Below are 21,360 nucleotides of genomic sequence, written 5' to 3'. Positions count from 1 at the left end.
GACACACAACCCCAACACAAACATCCATCACAGTGACTCCAAACACCCCCTCACTGTGATGGAAGGCAAGAAAACTTCCTCTCTCTTCCCCCATGCACCTCCCACGGACAAAACAGCTCGACCCCTACCGAGGCGACCGACCCGCACAGCCCCCCGCAAGGAGATGGAAGGTCCCGCGGCCGAGCCGCAACCGGGCGGCGGAAAGTCCCGCGGCCGTACCGGGCGATGGAAGGCCCCGTGGCCGAGTCGTACCAGGCGATGGAAGGCCCCGCGGCCGAGCCGTACCGGGCGATGGTAAGTCCCGCGGCCGAGCCGCACCGGCGATGGTAAGTCCCACGGCCGAGCCGCACCGGCGATGGTAAGTCCCGTGGCCGAGCCGCACCGGCGATGGTAAGTCCCGTGGGCGAGTCGCACCGGGCGCTGTTAAGTCCCGCAGCCGAGCTGCACCGGCGATGGAAAATCCCGCAGCCGCGCCGCGCTGGAAAGTCCTACGGCCGTACCGGGCGATGGAAATCCCGCGGCCGAGTGGCGCCGGGCGATGGAAGGCCCCCGCGGCCGAGCCGCACCGGGCGCTGTTAAGTCCCGCGGCCGAGCCGCACCGGGCGATGGAAGGCCCCACGGCCGAGCCGAGCCCCGAGGAAGAGACCTACAAAATAAAGATTTCCCCCATCCCACACCCCCCCCCCCACACATGGACAGCCAAAAACAAACCACCACAACACCAACACACAAACAAAAAAGGACAAACGGACTGCCAGCGAGCCACAGCCTTTAGGCGCCGCCACACCCATTGCATAGGGTTCTTAATTTCTCATTAAAATGGTTGGAGATCCTTTTTTCAACCCCAATTTGTGTGTTGGTAATCCAGAGATCTCGACTGAATCGAGGAATTCTGTTGGGGTGTGAATTAGCATTAGCATTAGTCACAGCATTGAAAGAAAAGTACTCCTTCATGATTCCAGGGAAGCGTCTGATACATGTAGAATTGATGCTTCTCATATCGTTGAGCGGAACCAAGATACCATTCTTCTTAAGCCGTTTGCTCCTCGAAGGAGCATAGGCCATTGACAAATGTCCTCCACCTCACTTGGTTGTTGGCGGATCTTTCGAGCTGAACCAAGATACCATTCTTGGAGAATAATCCAGCAGGATTGTATAAAATTAATACAATTCTCCAGTGTTATATAGAACCATGTCTTCTAGCATTTTTCATTGTTTTCATCCTTTGAAATCCTGTCTTCAACTTTCAACAAAAATTGAGAATAGTTGCATTCTCTCTCTCTCAATCGTATAATTGAAACTAGTTGAAATTTCTTCACAAGTAGGATTTCTTGAACATCAGCATCATTTCCCCTTTTCACTATAGGAAGGAGTTGTCAAAAATCGCCACAACAATTGGCAAGAATTCTGGCAAAAGGCTCATTCTTGTCGCATACATCTTGAAGAGTTCTTCTGTCCACCGCTTCAAAGCCGAGTCATCTCCCGTCGAGTCTTCCGTTACGAGCGCGTCAGCCTTCTCCGCGAACGCCACCGGGTCTTCGAAGGAGACGTCCGCCAAAACTATCCTGACGTCCCGGGGCAATTTCTCCCGGAATGCCGCTTCGAACATCATGGTGCTCACCGATCAAGGTTAACATTTCGGTCATCAGGACAGACGGTAGCCGTGTATGTGGAGTCGAATGACGGGGGGTCTCTCTCGTGAAATGGAAATCCAAGGATTGATCCCACTGCTTCTGATGGACCAATGTATCTACCAGTCAAGTACTGCGAAATTTTGTCATCTCTGTTAAGTCCAAAAACTGCTTGATCACACCGCTTCAAGGTGTACTTAATCACGCATTTGATCGACTTTACGGAGGAGCATATTTCCACGTTGATGTGACATTTGAACAACTTCAATAGTTGAGCATTATAGGGCACCACCCAATCAAAAGTAATAGATAGATTCTGGCATCCTTCTTGATATCCCTGAAATCCTACATATCTGGAGATTTTCTCAACAGAGGATATCAATCATCTCCACACCTTGTCCTCCCGATAAATGGTTTTGAGAATCTCTTATTGCAACTTCCATTATTCCAACATGGAGAAATGTTGCAGAATCATGTGCTTCAGTACCAATTCATGCAGCTCAGGATATTTCAGCTTGCACTAATCTGTCAAAATCGTGTGGTCTTGGCTTACTCGCTTCGTCAAGCCACAGCAGACCGCGCAAATGAAGCAGGCCTCTAATGATATTCCACAGTTGAGACGAAAGCTATACTGTTCGCAAAGAGGCTATTTGGTCCAGTGAGGTACTTGATGAATAGCTTTCTTTACAGATCGGATACTCTTGCAATCAAATCTGGTCTATCACATGGCTGCTGATTCAGAAAGAGGTGCTGTCGGATCTCACTCCAGGTCGGATTGCAAGTCGTCATAATAATGTTGAGGCAAGGATGATGCGCTTTCCGACATTTTCCAAATCATCATTATTATTTAACGCATCCATCAGGCCTCTTAAGTTGGTGATCTCAACGATGGTTGATTCATGCGAATACAATTGAGCCTATCACTTTCAATCTTAGCTGTCATATCAACCACATATTGTTGGAGAGTCGTCGTCCTCTCTAAAGGTGGTTTAATTCATTATCATGATTCATGATCCGAAAGGCATAATATCTCATTGCTGTCAATTTCTTGCTGTTACTCATTTGGAGTTGGTGATGCCATCCATCATCTCCAAGCGGAAAGAAAAGGACGTATTGAAAACTATCATACGACCTAAGATACTCGAAATGATTTGCAGGCCTCATCTTTCTTTCAAGACAATGTGTGTGATCTCGCCTCAGGTTCGTTATTGTTTGGTATTATGGTGGTATGGCGAGTCGTAGGCGAGGTACGTTGAAGTAGCCGTTTATTATAACATTAACAACCGTGACAATCAACGCATTAAACGACAGACAACCATAAATCTTACTGTCTCCGCTGGAGGACTAAACGAGACTGCCTCGTTCCCTTTACCTGCGTACTACCTCACCTGGTCTACCAATCAGAGGGTTCGATGGGCTGGACCAATCCCTGTGTCCCTACAGTGGCAACTTTGTTGCCAATTTGTGTGTTAAATCACCTTTCATGTTCAAAAGCTGGCCGCCGATCTGGATCAAGGCCGATTGATGGCTCCGGTAAATCTCTAATTCTTTCCATTGCCATTTCAAGTGAAATCATGTAAGGGTTGTTTTGTCTTATCAAGTTTTCAAGCATTTCAACAATTTCCCTTTGAATACCAGCATTTTGCAGTATACCCATTTGCATCTGGGGTGAATAAAAGGCAATTATATCCATGCTACTAAAGTATCAAGCTACAGTAGTCATGATGTGAATACAGAACCAGATCACAGGCTGAGCTCGGAACATGCCAAAGTCCACAAAGAAACTCATCTTGTATGTATGTTCCCGAAATAAAGCCAAACCGGTACACGATAGCGCAGCAATGTTATGGGCACCTTACTCACCATTCGCCTGCGGTGTGCAGTGTCAGATTTTGTTATATTTAATAAACTTTATACTGCGAATAGGGCAAGTTTCAACGAGACTGTCACGCCGCAGTGCGCTCCTACTGGCTGGACCCGGCAGCCATACGCCTGCGCAGTTGGAGGGTTGCCGAGTACAGTTGTCCATGCTGAAATAACAGTTTCTCGCGGTATAGGTCGCGTTGTTGAAAAAAAAGACACAATTTTAATATTATTGAGTGGTCAAACTTTAACTTAAATTTGAGCATTTACTTCAGGAGTCATCATTCAATGTAGCACGCGTTTAATGACAACATTCTTGGTTGTTCTCCCATCCTTCAGGAATACTTTGACATTTTCCTTCACCTTTCCTCGGCTAAGAGCCACGACCATGCTGAAATAACGGTTTCTCGAGGTATATGAACACATCCATGGTTTGTTCTTGAGCTTTATGGATCATCATACAAAAACTTGTCTGAAATGGGAATTGACTGCTTAAAGGGAATGTCTTCTTCGCCTTCTGCAATATTGAACATTATCCTAGGAATCATAACAATCACATCTTTGAAGGTGCCAATGTTGATTTTTGCAACAATCAGATCATAGTGTAGCTCTTCCACAATCATCCTCGTTCCAGAATGCCTTTATTGTCATTCGATACCGAACGAAATTCATTTGCCAGCAGTCACAGAACAAAAAAAAAGGAACACAAGACACACAACCCCAACACAAACATCCATCACAGTGACTCCAAACACCCCCTCACTGTGATGGAAGGCAAGAAAACTTCCTCTCTCTTCCCCCATGCACCTCCCACGGACAAAACAGCTCGACCCCTACCGAGGCGACCGACCCGCACAGCCCCCCGCAAGGAGATGGAAGGTCCCGCGGCCGAGCCGCAACCGGGCGGCGGAAAGTCCCGCGGCCGTACCGGGCGATGGAAGGCCCCGTGGCCGAGTCGTACCAGGCGATGGAAGGCCCCGCGGCCGAGCCGTACCGGGCGATGGTAAGTCCCGCGGCCGAGCCGCACCGGCGATGGTAAGTCCCACGGCCGAGCCGCACCGGCGATGGTAAGTCCCGTGGCCGAGCCGCACCGGCGATGGTAAGTCCCGTGGGCGAGTCGCACCGGGCGCTGTTAAGTCCCGCAGCCGAGCTGCACCGGCGATGGAAAATCCCGCAGCCGCGCCGCGCTGGAAAGTCCTACGGCCGTACCGGGCGATGGAAATCCCGCGGCCGAGTGGCGCCGGGCGATGGAAGGCCCCCGCGGCCGAGCCGCACCGGGCGCTGTTAAGTCCCGCGGCCGAGCCGCACCGGGCGATGGAAGGCCCCACGGCCGAGCCGAGCCCCGAGGAAGAGACCTACAAAATAAAGATTTCCCCCATCCCACACCCCCCCCCCCACACATGGACAGCCAAAAACAAACCACCACAACACCAACACACAAACAAAAAAGGACAAACGGACTGCCAGCGAGCCACAGCCTTTAGGCGCCGCCACACCCATTGCATAGGGTTCTTAATTTCTCATTAAAATGGTTGGAGATCCTTTTTTCAACCCCAATTTGTGTGTTGGTAATCCAGAGATCTCGACTGAATCGAGGAATTCTGTTGGGGTGTGAATTAGCATTAGCATTAGTCACAGCATTGAAAGAAAAGTACTCCTTCATGATTCCAGGGAAGCGTCTGATACATGTAGAATTGATGCTTCTCATATCGTTGAGCGGAACCAAGATACCATTCTTCTTAAGCCGTTTGCTCCTCGAAGGAGCATAGGCCATTGACAAATGTCCTCCACCTCACTTGGTTGTTGGCGGATCTTTCGAGCTGAACCAAGATACCATTCTTGGAGAATAATCCAGCAGGATTGTATAAAATTAATACAATTCTCCAGTGTTATATAGAACCATGTCTTCTAGCATTTTTCATTGTTTTCATCCTTTGAAATCCTGTCTTCAACTTTCAACAAAAATTGAGAATAGTTGCATTCTCTCTCTCTCAATCGTATAATTGAAACTAGTTGAAATTTCTTCACAAGTAGGATTTCTTGAACATCAGCATCATTTCCCCTTTTCACTATAGGAAGGAGTTGTCAAAAATCGCCACAACAATTGGCAAGAATTCTGGCAAAAGGCTCATTCTTGTCGCATACATCTTGAAGAGTTCTTCTGTCCACCGCTTCAAAGCCGAGTCATCTCCCGTCGAGTCTTCCGTTACGAGCGCGTCAGCCTTCTCCGCGAACGCCACCGGGTCTTCGAAGGAGACGTCCGCCAAAACTATCCTGACGTCCCGGGGCAATTTCTCCCGGAATGCCGCTTCGAACATCATGGTGCTCACCGATCAAGGTTAACATTTCGGTCATCAGGACAGACGGTAGCCGTGTATGTGGAGTCGAATGACGGGGGGTCTCTCTCGTGAAATGGAAATCCAAGGATTGATCCCACTGCTTCTGATGGACCAATGTATCTACCAGTCAAGTACTGCGAAATTTTGTCATCTCTGTTAAGTCCAAAAACTGCTTGATCACACCGCTTCAAGGTGTACTTAATCACGCATTTGATCGACTTTACGGAGGAGCATATTTCCACGTTGATGTGACATTTGAACAACTTCAATAGTTGAGCATTATAGGGCACCACCCAATCAAAAGTAATAGATAGATTCTGGCATCCTTCTTGATATCCCTGAAATCCTACATATCTGGAGATTTTCTCAACAGAGGATATCAATCATCTCCACACCTTGTCCTCCCGATAAATGGTTTTGAGAATCTCTTATTGCAACTTCCATTATTCCAACATGGAGAAATGTTGCAGAATCATGTGCTTCAGTACCAATTCATGCAGCTCAGGATATTTCAGCTTGCACTAATCTGTCAAAATCGTGTGGTCTTGGCTTACTCGCTTCGTCAAGCCACAGCAGACCGCGCAAATGAAGCAGGCCTCTAATGATATTCCACAGTTGAGACGAAAGCTATACTGTTCGCAAAGAGGCTATTTGGTCCAGTGAGGTACTTGATGAATAGCTTTCTTTACAGATCGGATACTCTTGCAATCAAATCTGGTCTATCACATGGCTGCTGATTCAGAAAGAGGTGCTGTCGGATCTCACTCCAGGTCGGATTGCAAGTCGTCATAATAATGTTGAGGCAAGGATGATGCGCTTTCCGACATTTTCCAAATCATCATTATTATTTAACGCATCCATCAGGCCTCTTAAGTTGGTGATCTCAACGATGGTTGATTCATGCGAATACAATTGAGCCTATCACTTTCAATCTTAGCTGTCATATCAACCACATATTGTTGGAGAGTCGTCGTCCTCTCTAAAGGTGGTTTAATTCATTATCATGATTCATGATCCGAAAGGCATAATATCTCATTGCTGTCAATTTCTTGCTGTTACTCATTTGGAGTTGGTGATGCCATCCATCATCTCCAAGCGGAAAGAAAAGGACGTATTGAAAACTATCATACGACCTAAGATACTCGAAATGATTTGCAGGCCTCATCTTTCTTTCAAGACAATGTGTGTGATCTCGCCTCAGGTTCGTTATTGTTTGGTATTATGGTGGTATGGCGAGTCGTAGGCGAGGTACGTTGAAGTAGCCGTTTATTATAACATTAACAACCGTGACAATCAACGCATTAAACGACAGACAACCATAAATCTTACTGTCTCCGCTGGAGGACTAAACGAGACTGCCTCGTTCCCTTTACCTGCGTACTACCTCACCTGGTCTACCAATCAGAGGGTTCGATGGGCTGGACCAATCCCTGTGTCCCTACAGTGGCAACTTTGTTGCCAATTTGTGTGTTAAATCACCTTTCATGTTCAAAAGCTGGCCGCCGATCTGGATCAAGGCCGATTGATGGCTCCGGTAAATCTCTAATTCTTTCCATTGCCATTTCAAGTGAAATCATGTAAGGGTTGTTTTGTCTTATCAAGTTTTCAAGCATTTCAACAATTTCCCTTTGAATACCAGCATTTTGCAGTATACCCATTTGCATCTGGGGTGAATAAAAGGCAATTATATCCATGCTACTAAAGTATCAAGCTACAGTAGTCATGATGTGAATACAGAACCAGATCACAGGCTGAGCTCGGAACATGCCAAAGTCCACAAAGAAACTCATCTTGTATGTATGTTCCCGAAATAAAGCCAAACCGGTACACGATAGCGCAGCAATGTTATGGGCACCTTACTCACCATTCGCCTGCGGTGTGCAGTGTCAGATTTTGTTATATTTAATAAACTTTATACTGCGAATAGGGCAAGTTTCAACGAGACTGTCACGCCGCAGTGCGCTCCTACTGGCTGGACCCGGCAGCCATACGCCTGCGCAGTTGGAGGGTTGCCGAGTACAGTTGTCCATGCTGAAATAACAGTTTCTCGCGGTATAGGTCGCGTTGTTGAAAAAAAAGACACAATTTTAATATTATTGAGTGGTCAAACTTTAACTTAAATTTGAGCATTTACTTCAGGAGTCATCATTCAATGTAGCACGCGTTTAATGACAACATTCTTGGTTGTTCTCCCATCCTTCAGGAATACTTTGACATTTTCCTTCACCTTTCCTCGGCTAAGAGCCACGACCATGCTGAAATAACGGTTTCTCGAGGTATATGAACACATCCATGGTTTGTTCTTGAGCTTTATGGATCATCATACAAAAACTTGTCTGAAATGGGAATTGACTGCTTAAAGGGAATGTCTTCTTCGCCTTCTGCAATATTGAACATTATCCTAGGAATCATAACAATCACATCTTTGAAGGTGCCAATGTTGATTTTTGCAACAATCAGATCATAGTGTAGCTCTTCCACAATCATCCTCGTTCCAGAATGCCTTTATTGTCATTCGATACCGAACGAAATTCATTTGCCAGCAGTCACAGAACAAAAAAAAAGGAACACAAGACACACAACCCCAACACAAACATCCATCACAGTGACTCCAAACACCCCCTCACTGTGATGGAAGGCAAGAAAACTTCCTCTCTCTTCCCCCATGCACCTCCCACGGACAAAACAGCTCGACCCCTACCGAGGCGACCGACCCGCACAGCCCCCCGCAAGGAGATGGAAGGTCCCGCGGCCGAGCCGCAACCGGGCGGCGGAAAGTCCCGCGGCCGTACCGGGCGATGGAAGGCCCCGTGGCCGAGTCGTACCAGGCGATGGAAGGCCCCGCGGCCGAGCCGTACCGGGCGATGGTAAGTCCCGCGGCCGAGCCGCACCGGCGATGGTAAGTCCCACGGCCGAGCCGCACCGGCGATGGTAAGTCCCGTGGCCGAGCCGCACCGGCGATGGTAAGTCCCGTGGGCGAGTCGCACCGGGCGCTGTTAAGTCCCGCAGCCGAGCTGCACCGGCGATGGAAAATCCCGCAGCCGCGCCGCGCTGGAAAGTCCTACGGCCGTACCGGGCGATGGAAATCCCGCGGCCGAGTGGCGCCGGGCGATGGAAGGCCCCCGCGGCCGAGCCGCACCGGGCGCTGTTAAGTCCCGCGGCCGAGCCGCACCGGGCGATGGAAGGCCCCACGGCCGAGCCGAGCCCCGAGGAAGAGACCTACAAAATAAAGATTTCCCCCATCCCACACCCCCCCCCCCCACACATGGACAGCCAAAAACAAACCACCACAACACCAACACACAAACAAAAAAGGACAAACGGACTGCCAGCGAGCCACAGCCTTTAGGCGCCGCCACACCCATTGCATAGGGTTCTTAATTTCTCATTAAAATGGTTGGAGATCCTTTTTTCAACCCCAATTTGTGTGTTGGTAATCCAGAGATCTCGACTGAATCGAGGAATTCTGTTGGGGTGTGAATTAGCATTAGCATTAGTCACAGCATTGAAAGAAAAGTACTCCTTCATGATTCCAGGGAAGCGTCTGATACATGTAGAATTGATGCTTCTCATATCGTTGAGCGGAACCAAGATACCATTCTTCTTAAGCCGTTTGCTCCTCGAAGGAGCATAGGCCATTGACAAATGTCCTCCACCTCACTTGGTTGTTGGCGGATCTTTCGAGCTGAACCAAGATACCATTCTTGGAGAATAATCCAGCAGGATTGTATAAAATTAATACAATTCTCCAGTGTTATATAGAACCATGTCTTCTAGCATTTTTCATTGTTTTCATCCTTTGAAATCCTGTCTTCAACTTTCAACAAAAATTGAGAATAGTTGCATTCTCTCTCTCTCAATCGTATAATTGAAACTAGTTGAAATTTCTTCACAAGTAGGATTTCTTGAACATCAGCATCATTTCCCCTTTTCACTATAGGAAGGAGTTGTCAAAAATCGCCACAACAATTGGCAAGAATTCTGGCAAAAGGCTCATTCTTGTCGCATACATCTTGAAGAGTTCTTCTGTCCACCGCTTCAAAGCCGAGTCATCTCCCGTCGAGTCTTCCGTTACGAGCGCGTCAGCCTTCTCCGCGAACGCCACCGGGTCTTCGAAGGAGACGTCCGCCAAAACTATCCTGACGTCCCGGGGCAATTTCTCCCGGAATGCCGCTTCGAACATCATGGTGCTCACCGATCAAGGTTAACATTTCGGTCATCAGGACAGACGGTAGCCGTGTATGTGGAGTCGAATGACGGGGGGTCTCTCTCGTGAAATGGAAATCCAAGGATTGATCCCACTGCTTCTGATGGACCAATGTATCTACCAGTCAAGTACTGCGAAATTTTGTCATCTCTGTTAAGTCCAAAAACTGCTTGATCACACCGCTTCAAGGTGTACTTAATCACGCATTTGATCGACTTTACGGAGGAGCATATTTCCACGTTGATGTGACATTTGAACAACTTCAATAGTTGAGCATTATAGGGCACCACCCAATCAAAAGTAATAGATAGATTCTGGCATCCTTCTTGATATCCCTGAAATCCTACATATCTGGAGATTTTCTCAACAGAGGATATCAATCATCTCCACACCTTGTCCTCCCGATAAATGGTTTTGAGAATCTCTTATTGCAACTTCCATTATTCCAACATGGAGAAATGTTGCAGAATCATGTGCTTCAGTACCAATTCATGCAGCTCAGGATATTTCAGCTTGCACTAATCTGTCAAAATCGTGTGGTCTTGGCTTACTCGCTTCGTCAAGCCACAGCAGACCGCGCAAATGAAGCAGGCCTCTAATGATATTCCACAGTTGAGACGAAAGCTATACTGTTCGCAAAGAGGCTATTTGGTCCAGTGAGGTACTTGATGAATAGCTTTCTTTACAGATCGGATACTCTTGCAATCAAATCTGGTCTATCACATGGCTGCTGATTCAGAAAGAGGTGCTGTCGGATCTCACTCCAGGTCGGATTGCAAGTCGTCATAATAATGTTGAGGCAAGGATGATGCGCTTTCCGACATTTTCCAAATCATCATTATTATTTAACGCATCCATCAGGCCTCTTAAGTTGGTGATCTCAACGATGGTTGATTCATGCGAATACAATTGAGCCTATCACTTTCAATCTTAGCTGTCATATCAACCACATATTGTTGGAGAGTCGTCGTCCTCTCTAAAGGTGGTTTAATTCATTATCATGATTCATGATCCGAAAGGCATAATATCTCATTGCTGTCAATTTCTTGCTGTTACTCATTTGGAGTTGGTGATGCCATCCATCATCTCCAAGCGGAAAGAAAAGGACGTATTGAAAACTATCATACGACCTAAGATACTCGAAATGATTTGCAGGCCTCATCTTTCTTTCAAGACAATGTGTGTGATCTCGCCTCAGGTTCGTTATTGTTTGGTATTATGGTGGTATGGCGAGTCGTAGGCGAGGTACGTTGAAGTAGCCGTTTATTATAACATTAACAACCGTGACAATCAACGCATTAAACGACAGACAACCATAAATCTTACTGTCTCCGCTGGAGGACTAAACGAGACTGCCTCGTTCCCTTTACCTGCGTACTACCTCACCTGGTCTACCAATCAGAGGGTTCGATGGGCTGGACCAATCCCTGTGTCCCTACAGTGGCAACTTTGTTGCCAATTTGTGTGTTAAATCACCTTTCATGTTCAAAAGCTGGCCGCCGATCTGGATCAAGGCCGATTGATGGCTCCGGTAAATCTCTAATTCTTTCCATTGCCATTTCAAGTGAAATCATGTAAGGGTTGTTTTGTCTTATCAAGTTTTCAAGCATTTCAACAATTTCCCTTTGAATACCAGCATTTTGCAGTATACCCATTTGCATCTGGGGTGAATAAAAGGCAATTATATCCATGCTACTAAAGTATCAAGCTACAGTAGTCATGATGTGAATACAGAACCAGATCACAGGCTGAGCTCGGAACATGCCAAAGTCCACAAAGAAACTCATCTTGTATGTATGTTCCCGAAATAAAGCCAAACCGGTACACGATAGCGCAGCAATGTTATGGGCACCTTACTCACCATTCGCCTGCGGTGTGCAGTGTCAGATTTTGTTATATTTAATAAACTTTATACTGCGAATAGGGCAAGTTTCAACGAGACTGTCACGCCGCAGTGCGCTCCTACTGGCTGGACCCGGCAGCCATACGCCTGCGCAGTTGGAGGGTTGCCGAGTACAGTTGTCCATGCTGAAATAACAGTTTCTCGCGGTATAGGTCGCGTTGTTGAAAAAAAAGACACAATTTTAATATTATTGAGTGGTCAAACTTTAACTTAAATTTGAGCATTTACTTCAGGAGTCATCATTCAATGTAGCACGCGTTTAATGACAACATTCTTGGTTGTTCTCCCATCCTTCAGGAATACTTTGACATTTTCCTTCACCTTTCCTCGGCTAAGAGCCACGACCATGCTGAAATAACGGTTTCTCGAGGTATATGAACACATCCATGGTTTGTTCTTGAGCTTTATGGATCATCATACAAAAACTTGTCTGAAATGGGAATTGACTGCTTAAAGGGAATGTCTTCTTCGCCTTCTGCAATATTGAACATTATCCTAGGAATCATAACAATCACATCTTTGAAGGTGCCAATGTTGATTTTTGCAACAATCAGATCATAGTGTAGCTCTTCCACAATCATCCTCGTTCCAGAATGCCTTTATTGTCATTCGATACCGAACGAAATTCATTTGCCAGCAGTCACAGAACAAAAAAAAAGGAACACAAGACACACAACCCCAACACAAACATCCATCACAGTGACTCCAAACACCCCCTCACTGTGATGGAAGGCAAGAAAACTTCCTCTCTCTTCCCCCATGCACCTCCCACGGACAAAACAGCTCGACCCCTACCGAGGCGACCGACCCGCACAGCCCCCCGCAAGGAGATGGAAGGTCCCGCGGCCGAGCCGCAACCGGGCGGCGGAAAGTCCCGCGGCCGTACCGGGCGATGGAAGGCCCCGTGGCCGAGTCGTACCAGGCGATGGAAGGCCCCGCGGCCGAGCCGTACCGGGCGATGGTAAGTCCCGAGGCCGAGCCGCACCGGCGATGGTAAGTCCCACGGCCGAGCCGCACCGGCGATGGTAAGTCCCGTGGCCGAGCCGCACCGGCGATGGTAAGTCCCGTGGGCGAGTCGCACCGGGCGCTGTTAAGTCCCGCAGCCGAGCTGCACCGGCGATGGAAAATCCCGCAGCCGCGCCGCGCTGGAAAGTCCTACGGCCGTACCGGGCGATGGAAATCCCGCGGCCGAGTGGCGCCGGGCGATGGAAGGCCCCCGCGGCCGAGCCGCACCGGGCGCTGTTAAGTCCCGCGGCCGAGCCGCACCGGGCGATGGAAGGCCCCACGGCCGAGCCGAGCCCCGAGGAAGAGACCTACAAAATAAAGATTTCCCCCATCCCACACCCCCCCCCCCACACATGGACAGCCAAAAACAAACCACCACAACACCAACACACAAACAAAAAAGGACAAACGGACTGCCAGCGAGCCACAGCCTTTAGGCGCCGCCACACCCATTGCATAGGGTTCTTAATTTCTCATTAAAATGGTTGGAGATCCTTTTTTCAACCCCAATTTGTGTGTTGGTAATCCAGAGATCTCGACTGAATCGAGGAATTCTGTTGGGGTGTGAATTAGCATTAGCATTAGTCACAGCATTGAAAGAAAAGTACTCCTTCATGATTCCAGGGAAGCGTCTGATACATGTAGAATTGATGCTTCTCATATCGTTGAGCGGAACCAAGATACCATTCTTCTTAAGCCGTTTGCTCCTCGAAGGAGCATAGGCCATTGACAAATGTCCTCCACCTCACTTGGTTGTTGGCGGATCTTTCGAGCTGAACCAAGATACCATTCTTGGAGAATAATCCAGCAGGATTGTATAAAATTAATACAATTCTCCAGTGTTATATAGAACCATGTCTTCTAGCATTTTTCATTGTTTTCATCCTTTGAAATCCTGTCTTCAACTTTCAACAAAAATTGAGAATAGTTGCATTCTCTCTCTCTCAATCGTATAATTGAAACTAGTTGAAATTTCTTCACAAGTAGGATTTCTTGAACATCAGCATCATTTCCCCTTTTCACTATAGGAAGGAGTTGTCAAAAATCGCCACAACAATTGGCAAGAATTCTGGCAAAAGGCTCATTCTTGTCGCATACATCTTGAAGAGTTCTTCTGTCCACCGCTTCAAAGCCGAGTCATCTCCCGTCGAGTCTTCCGTTACGAGCGCGTCAGCCTTCTCCGCGAACGCCACCGGGTCTTCGAAGGAGACGTCCGCCAAAACTATCCTGACGTCCCGGGGCAATTTCTCCCGGAATGCCGCTTCGAACATCATGGTGCTCACCGATCAAGGTTAACATTTCGGTCATCAGGACAGACGGTAGCCGTGTATGTGGAGTCGAATGACGGGGGGTCTCTCTCGTGAAATGGAAATCCAAGGATTGATCCCACTGCTTCTGATGGACCAATGTATCTACCAGTCAAGTACTGCGAAATTTTGTCATCTCTGTTAAGTCCAAAAACTGCTTGATCACACCGCTTCAAGGTGTACTTAATCACGCATTTGATCGACTTTACGGAGGAGCATATTTCCACGTTGATGTGACATTTGAACAACTTCAATAGTTGAGCATTATAGGGCACCACCCAATCAAAAGTAATAGATAGATTCTGGCATCCTTCTTGATATCCCTGAAATCCTACATATCTGGAGATTTTCTCAACAGAGGATATCAATCATCTCCACACCTTGTCCTCCCGATAAATGGTTTTGAGAATCTCTTATTGCAACTTCCATTATTCCAACATGGAGAAATGTTGCAGAATCATGTGCTTCAGTACCAATTCATGCAGCTCAGGATATTTCAGCTTGCACTAATCTGTCAAAATCGTGTGGTCTTGGCTTACTCGCTTCGTCAAGCCACAGCAGACCGCGCAAATGAAGCAGGCCTCTAATGATATTCCACAGTTGAGACGAAAGCTATACTGTTCGCAAAGAGGCTATTTGGTCCAGTGAGGTACTTGATGAATAGCTTTCTTTACAGATCGGATACTCTTGCAATCAAATCTGGTCTATCACATGGCTGCTGATTCAGAAAGAGGTGCTGTCGGATCTCACTCCAGGTCGGATTGCAAGTCGTCATAATAATGTTGAGGCAAGGATGATGCGCTTTCCGACATTTTCCAAATCATCATTATTATTTAACGCATCCATCAGGCCTCTTAAGTTGGTGATCTCAACGATGGTTGATTCATGCGAATACAATTGAGCCTATCACTTTCAATCTTAGCTGTCATATCAACCACATATTGTTGGAGAGTCGTCGTCCTCTCTAAAGGTGGTTTAATTCATTATCATGATTCATGATCCGAAAGGCATAATATCTCATTGCTGTCAATTTCTTGCTGTTACTCATTTGGAGTTGGTGATGCCATCCATCATCTCCAAGCGGAAAGAAAAGGACGTATTGAAAACTATCATACGACCTAAGATACTCGAAATGATTTGCAGGCCTCATCTTTCTTTCAAGACAATGTGTGTGATCTCGCCTCAGGTTCGTTATTGTTTGGTATTATGGTGGTATGGCGAGTCGTAGGCGAGGTACGTTGAAGTAGCCATTTATTATAACATTAACAACCGTGACAATCAACGCATTAAACGACAGACAACCATAAATCTTACTGTCTCCGCTGGAGGACTAAACGAGACTGCCTCGTTCCCTTTACCTGCGTACTACCTCACCTGGTCTACCAATCAGAGGGTTCGATGGGCTGGACCAATCCCTGTGTCCCTACAGTGGCAACTTTGTTGCCAATTTGTGTGTTAAATCACCTTTCATGTTCAAAAGCTGGCCGCCGATCTGGATCAAGGCCGATTGATGGCTCCGGTAAATCTCTAATTCTTTCCATTGCCATTTCAAGTGAAATCATGTAAGGGTTGTTTTGTCTTATCAAGTTTTCAAGCATTTCAACAATTTCCCTTTGAATACCAGCATTTTGCAGTATACCCATTTGCATCTGGGGTGAATAAAAGGCAATTATATCCATGCTACTAAAGTATCAAGCTACAGTAGTCATGATGTGAATACAGAACCAGATCACAGGCTGAGCTCGGAACATGCCAAAGTCCACAAAGAAACTCATCTTGTATGTATGTTCCCGAAATAAAGCCAAACCGGTACACGATAGCGCAGCAATGTTATGGGCACCTTACTCACCATTCGCCTGCGGTGTGCAGTGTCAGATTTTGTTATATTTAATAAACTTTATACTGCGAATAGGGCAAGTTTCAACGAGACTGTCACGCCGCAGTGCGCTCCTACTGGCTGGACCCGGCAGCCATACGCCTGCGCAGTTGGAGGGTTGCCGAGTACAGTTGTCCATGCTGAAATAACAGTTTCTCGCGGTATAGGTCGCGTTGTTGAAAAAAAAGACACAATTTTAATATTATTGAGTGGTCAAACTTTAACTTAAATTTGAGCATTTACTTCAGGAGTCATCATTCAATGTAGCACGCGTTTAATGACAACATTCTTGGTTGTTCTCCCATCCTTCAGGAATACTTTGACATTTTCCTTCACCTTTCCTCGGCTAAGAGCCACGACCATGCTGAAATAACGGTTTCTCGAGGTATATGAACACATCCATGGTTTGTTCTTGAGCTTTATGGATCATCATACAAAAACTTGTCTGAAATGGGAATTGACTGCTTAAAGGGAATGTCTTCTTCGCCTTCTGCAATATTGAACATTATCCTAGGAATCATAACAATCACATCTTTGAAGGTGCCAATGTTGATTTTTGCAACAATCAGATCATAGTGTAGCTCTTCCACAATCATCCTCGTTCCAGAATGCCTTTATTGTCATTCGATACCGAACGAAATTCATTTGCCAGCAGTCACAGAACAAAAAAAAAGGAACACAAGACACACAACCCCAACACAAACATCCATCACAGTGACTCCAAACACCCCCTCACTGTGATGGAAGGCAAGAAAACTTCCTCTCTCTTCCCCCATGCACCTCCCACGGACAAAACAGCTCGACCCCTACCGAGGCGACCGACCCGCACAGCCCCCCGCAAGGAGATGGAAGGTCCCGCGGCCGAGCCGCAACCGGGCGGCGGAAAGTCCCGCGGCCGTACCGGGCGATGGAAGGCCCCGTGGCCGAGTCGTACCAGGCGATGGAAGGCCCCGCGGCCGAGCCGTACCGGGCGATGGTAAGTCCCGCGGCCGAGCCGCACCGGCGATGGTAAGTCCCACGGCCGAGCCGCACCGGCGATGGTAAGTCCCGTGGCCGAGCCGCACCGGCGATGGTAAGTCCCGTGGGCGAGTCGCACCGGGCGCTGTTAAGTCCCGCAGCCGAGCTGCACCGGCGATGGAAAATCCCGCAGCCGCGCCGCGCTGGAAAGTCCTACGGCCGTACCGGGCGATGGAAATCCCGCGGCCGAGTGGCGCCGGGCGATGGAAGGCCCCCGCGGCCGAGCCGCACCGGGCGCTGTTAAGTCCCGCGGCCGAGCCGCACCGGGCGATGGAAGGCCCCACGGCCGAGCCGAGCCCCGAGGAAGAGACCTACAAAATAAAGATTTCCCCCATCCCACACCCCCCCCCCCACACATGGACAGCCAAAAACAAACCACCACAACACCAACACACAAACAAAAAAGGACAAACGGACTGCCAGCGAGCCACAGCCTTTAGGCGCCGCCACACCCATTGCATAGGGTTCTTAATTTCTCATTAAAATGGTTGGAGATCCTTTTTTCAACCCCAATTTGTGTGTTGGTAATCCAGAGATCTCGACTGAATCGAGGAATTCTGTTGGGGTGTGAATTAGCATTAGCATTAGTCACAGCATTGAAAGAAAAGTACTCCTTCATGATTCCAGGGAAGCGTCTGATACATGTAGAATTGATGCTTCTCATATCGTTGAGCGGAACCAAGATACCATTCTTCTTAAGCCGTTTGCTCCTCGAAGGAGCATAGGCCATTGACAAATGTCCTCCACCTCACTTGGTTGTTGGCGGATCTTTCGAGCTGAACCAAGATACCATTCTTGGAGAATAATCCAGCAGGATTGTATAAAATTAATACAATTCTCCAGTGTTATATAGAACCATGTCTTCTAGCATTTTTCATTGTTTTCATCCTTTGAAATCCTGTCTTCAACTTTCAACAAAAATTGAGAATAGTTGCATTCTCTCTCTCTCAATCGTATAATTGAAACTAGTTGAAATTTCTTCACAAGTAGGATTTCTTGAACATCAGCATCATTTCCCCTTTTCACTATAGGAAGGAGTTGTCAAAAATCGCCACAACAATTGGCAAGAATTCTGGCAAAAGGCTCATTCTTGTCGCATACATCTTGAAGAGTTCTTCTGTCCACCGCTTCAAAGCCGAGTCATCTCCCGTCGAGTCTTCCGTTACGAGCGCGTCAGCCTTCTCCGCGAACGCCACCGGGTCTTCGAAGGAGACGTCCGCCAAAACTATCCTGACGTCCCGGGGCAATTTCTCCCGGAATGCCGCTTCGAACATCATGGTGCTCACCGATCAAGGTTAACATTTCGGTCATCAGGACAGACGGTAGCCGTGTATGTGGAGTCGAATGACGGGGGGTCTCTCTCGTGAAATGGAAATCCAAGGATTGATCCCACTGCTTCTGATGGACCAATGTATCTACCAGTCAAGTACTGCGAAATTTTGTCATCTCTGTTAAGTCCAAAAACTGCTTGATCACACCGCTTCAAGGTGTACTTAATCACGCATTTGATCGACTTTACGGAGGAGCATATTTCCACGTTGATGTGACATTTGAACAACTTCAATAGTTGAGCATTATAGGGCACCACCCAATCAAAAGTAATAGATAGATTCTGGCATCCTTCTTGATATCCCTGAAATCCTACATATCTGGAGATTTTCTCAACAGAGGATATCAATCATCTCCACACCTTGTCCTCCCGATAAATGGTTTTGAGAATCTCTTATTGCAACTTCCATTATTCCAACATGGAGAAATGTTGCAGAATCATGTGCTTCAGTACCAATTCATGCAGCTCAGGATATTTCAGCTTGCACTAATCTGTCAAAATCGTGTGGTCTTGGCTTACTCGCTTCGTCAAGCCACAGCAGACCGCGCAAATGAAGCAGGCCTCTAATGATATTCCACAGTTGAGACGAAAGCTATACTGTTCGCAAAGAGGCTATTTGGTCCAGTGAGGTACTTGATGAATAGCTTTCTTTACAGATCGGATACTCTTGCAATCAAATCTGGTCTATCACATGGCTGCTGATTCAGAAAGAGGTGCTGTCGGATCTCACTCCAGGTCGGATTGCAAGTCGTCATAATAATGTTGAGGCAAGGATGATGCGCTTTCCGACATTTTCCAAATCATCATTATTATTTAACGCATCCATCAGGCCTCTTAAGTTGGTGATCTCAACGATGGTTGATTCATGCGAATACAATTGAGCCTATCACTTTCAATCTTAGCTGTCATATCAACCACATATTGTTGGAGAGTCGTCGTCCTCTCTAAAGGTGGTTTAATTCATTATCATGATTCATGATCCGAAAGGCATAATATCTCATTGCTGTCAATTTCTTGCTGTTACTCATTTGGAGTTGGTGATGCCATCCATCATCTCCAAGCGGAAAGAAAAGGACGTATTGAAAACTATCATACGACCTAAGATACTCGAAATGATTTGCAGGCCTCATCTTTCTTTCAAGACAATGTGTGTGATCTCGCCTCAGGTTCGTTATTGTTTGGTATTATGGTGGTATGGCGAGTCGTAGGCGAGGTACGTTGAAGTAGCCGTTTATTATAACATTAACAACCGTGACAATCAACGCATTAAACGACAGACAACCATAAATCTTACTGTCTCCGCTGGAGGACTAAACGAGACTGCCTCGTTCCCTTTACCTGCGTACTACCTCACCTGGTCTACCAATCAGAGGGTTCGATGGGCTGGACCAATCCCTGTGTCCCTACAGTGGCAACTTTGTTGCCAATTTGTGTGTTAAATCACCTTTCATGTTCAAAAGCTGGCCGCCGATCTGGATCAAGGCCGATTGATGGCTCCGGTAAATCTCTAATTCTTTCCATTGCCATTTCAAGTGAAATCATGTAAGGGTTGTTTTGTCTTATCAAGTTTTCAAGCATTTCAACAATTTCCCTTTGAATACCAGCATTTTGCAGTATACCCATTTGCATCTGGGGTGAATAAAAGGCAATTATATCCATGCTACTAAAGTATCAAGCTACAGTAGTCATGATGTGAATACAGAACCAGATCACAGGCTGAGCTCGGAACATGCCAAAGTCCACAAAGAAACTCATCTTGTATGTATGTTCCCGAAATAAAGCCAAACCGGTACACGATAGCGCAGCAATGTTATGGGCACCTTACTCACCATTCGCCTGCGGTGTGCAGTGTCAGATTTTGTTATATTTAATAAACTTTATACTGCGAATAGGGCAAGTTTCAACGAGACTGTCACGCCGCAGTGCGCTCCTACTGGCTGGACCCGGCAGCCATACGCCTGCGCAGTTGGAGGGTTGCCGAGTACAGTTGTCCATGCTGAAATAACAGTTTCTCGCGGTATAGGTCGCGTTGTTGAAAAAAAAGACACAATTTTAATATTATTGAGTGGTCAAACTTTAACTTAAATTTGAGCATTTACTTCAGGAGTCATCATTCAATGTAGCACGCGTTTAATGACAACATTCTTGGTTGTTCTCCCATCCTTCAGGAATACTTTGACATTTTCCTTCACCTTTCCTCGGCTAAGAGCCACGACCATGCTGAAATAACGGTTTCTCGAGGTATATGAACACATCCATGGTTTGTTCTTGAGCTTTATGGATCATCATACAAAAACTTGTCTGAAATGGGAATTGACTGCTTAAAGGGAATGTCTTCTTCGCCTTCTGCAATATTGAACATTATCCTAGGAATCATAACAATCACATCTTTGAAGGTGCCAATGTTGATTTTTGCAACAATCAGATCATAGTGTAGCTCTTCCACAATCATCCTCGTTCCAGAATGCCTTTATTGTCATTCGATACCGAACGAAATTCATTTGCCAGCAGTCACAGAACAAAAAAAAAGGAACACAAGACACACAACCCCAACACAAACATCCATCACAGTGACTCCAAACACCCCCTCACTGTGATGGAAGGCAAGAAAACTTCCTCTCTCTTCCCCCATGCACCTCCCACGGACAAAACAGCTCGACCCCTACCGAGGCGACCGACCCGCACAGCCCCCCGCAAGGAGATGGAAGGTCCCGCGGCCGAGCCGCAACCGGGCGGCGGAAAGTCCCGCGGCCGTACCGGGCGATGGAAGGCCCCGTGGCCGAGTCGTACCAGGCGATGGAAGGCCCCGCGGCCGAGCCGTACCGGGCGATGGTAAGTCCCGCGGCCGAGCCGCACCGGCGATGGTAAGTCCCACGGCCGAG

This window comes from Rhinoraja longicauda, chromosome 17 (assembly GCF_053455715.1).
Source record: "Rhinoraja longicauda isolate Sanriku21f chromosome 17, sRhiLon1.1, whole genome shotgun sequence".
In the NCBI taxonomy this organism is placed as follows: domain Eukaryota; kingdom Metazoa; phylum Chordata; class Chondrichthyes; order Rajiformes; family Arhynchobatidae; genus Rhinoraja; species Rhinoraja longicauda.
The sequence above is the reverse complement of the archived record's forward strand: the minus strand, read 5'-3'. Positions refer to the sequence as shown.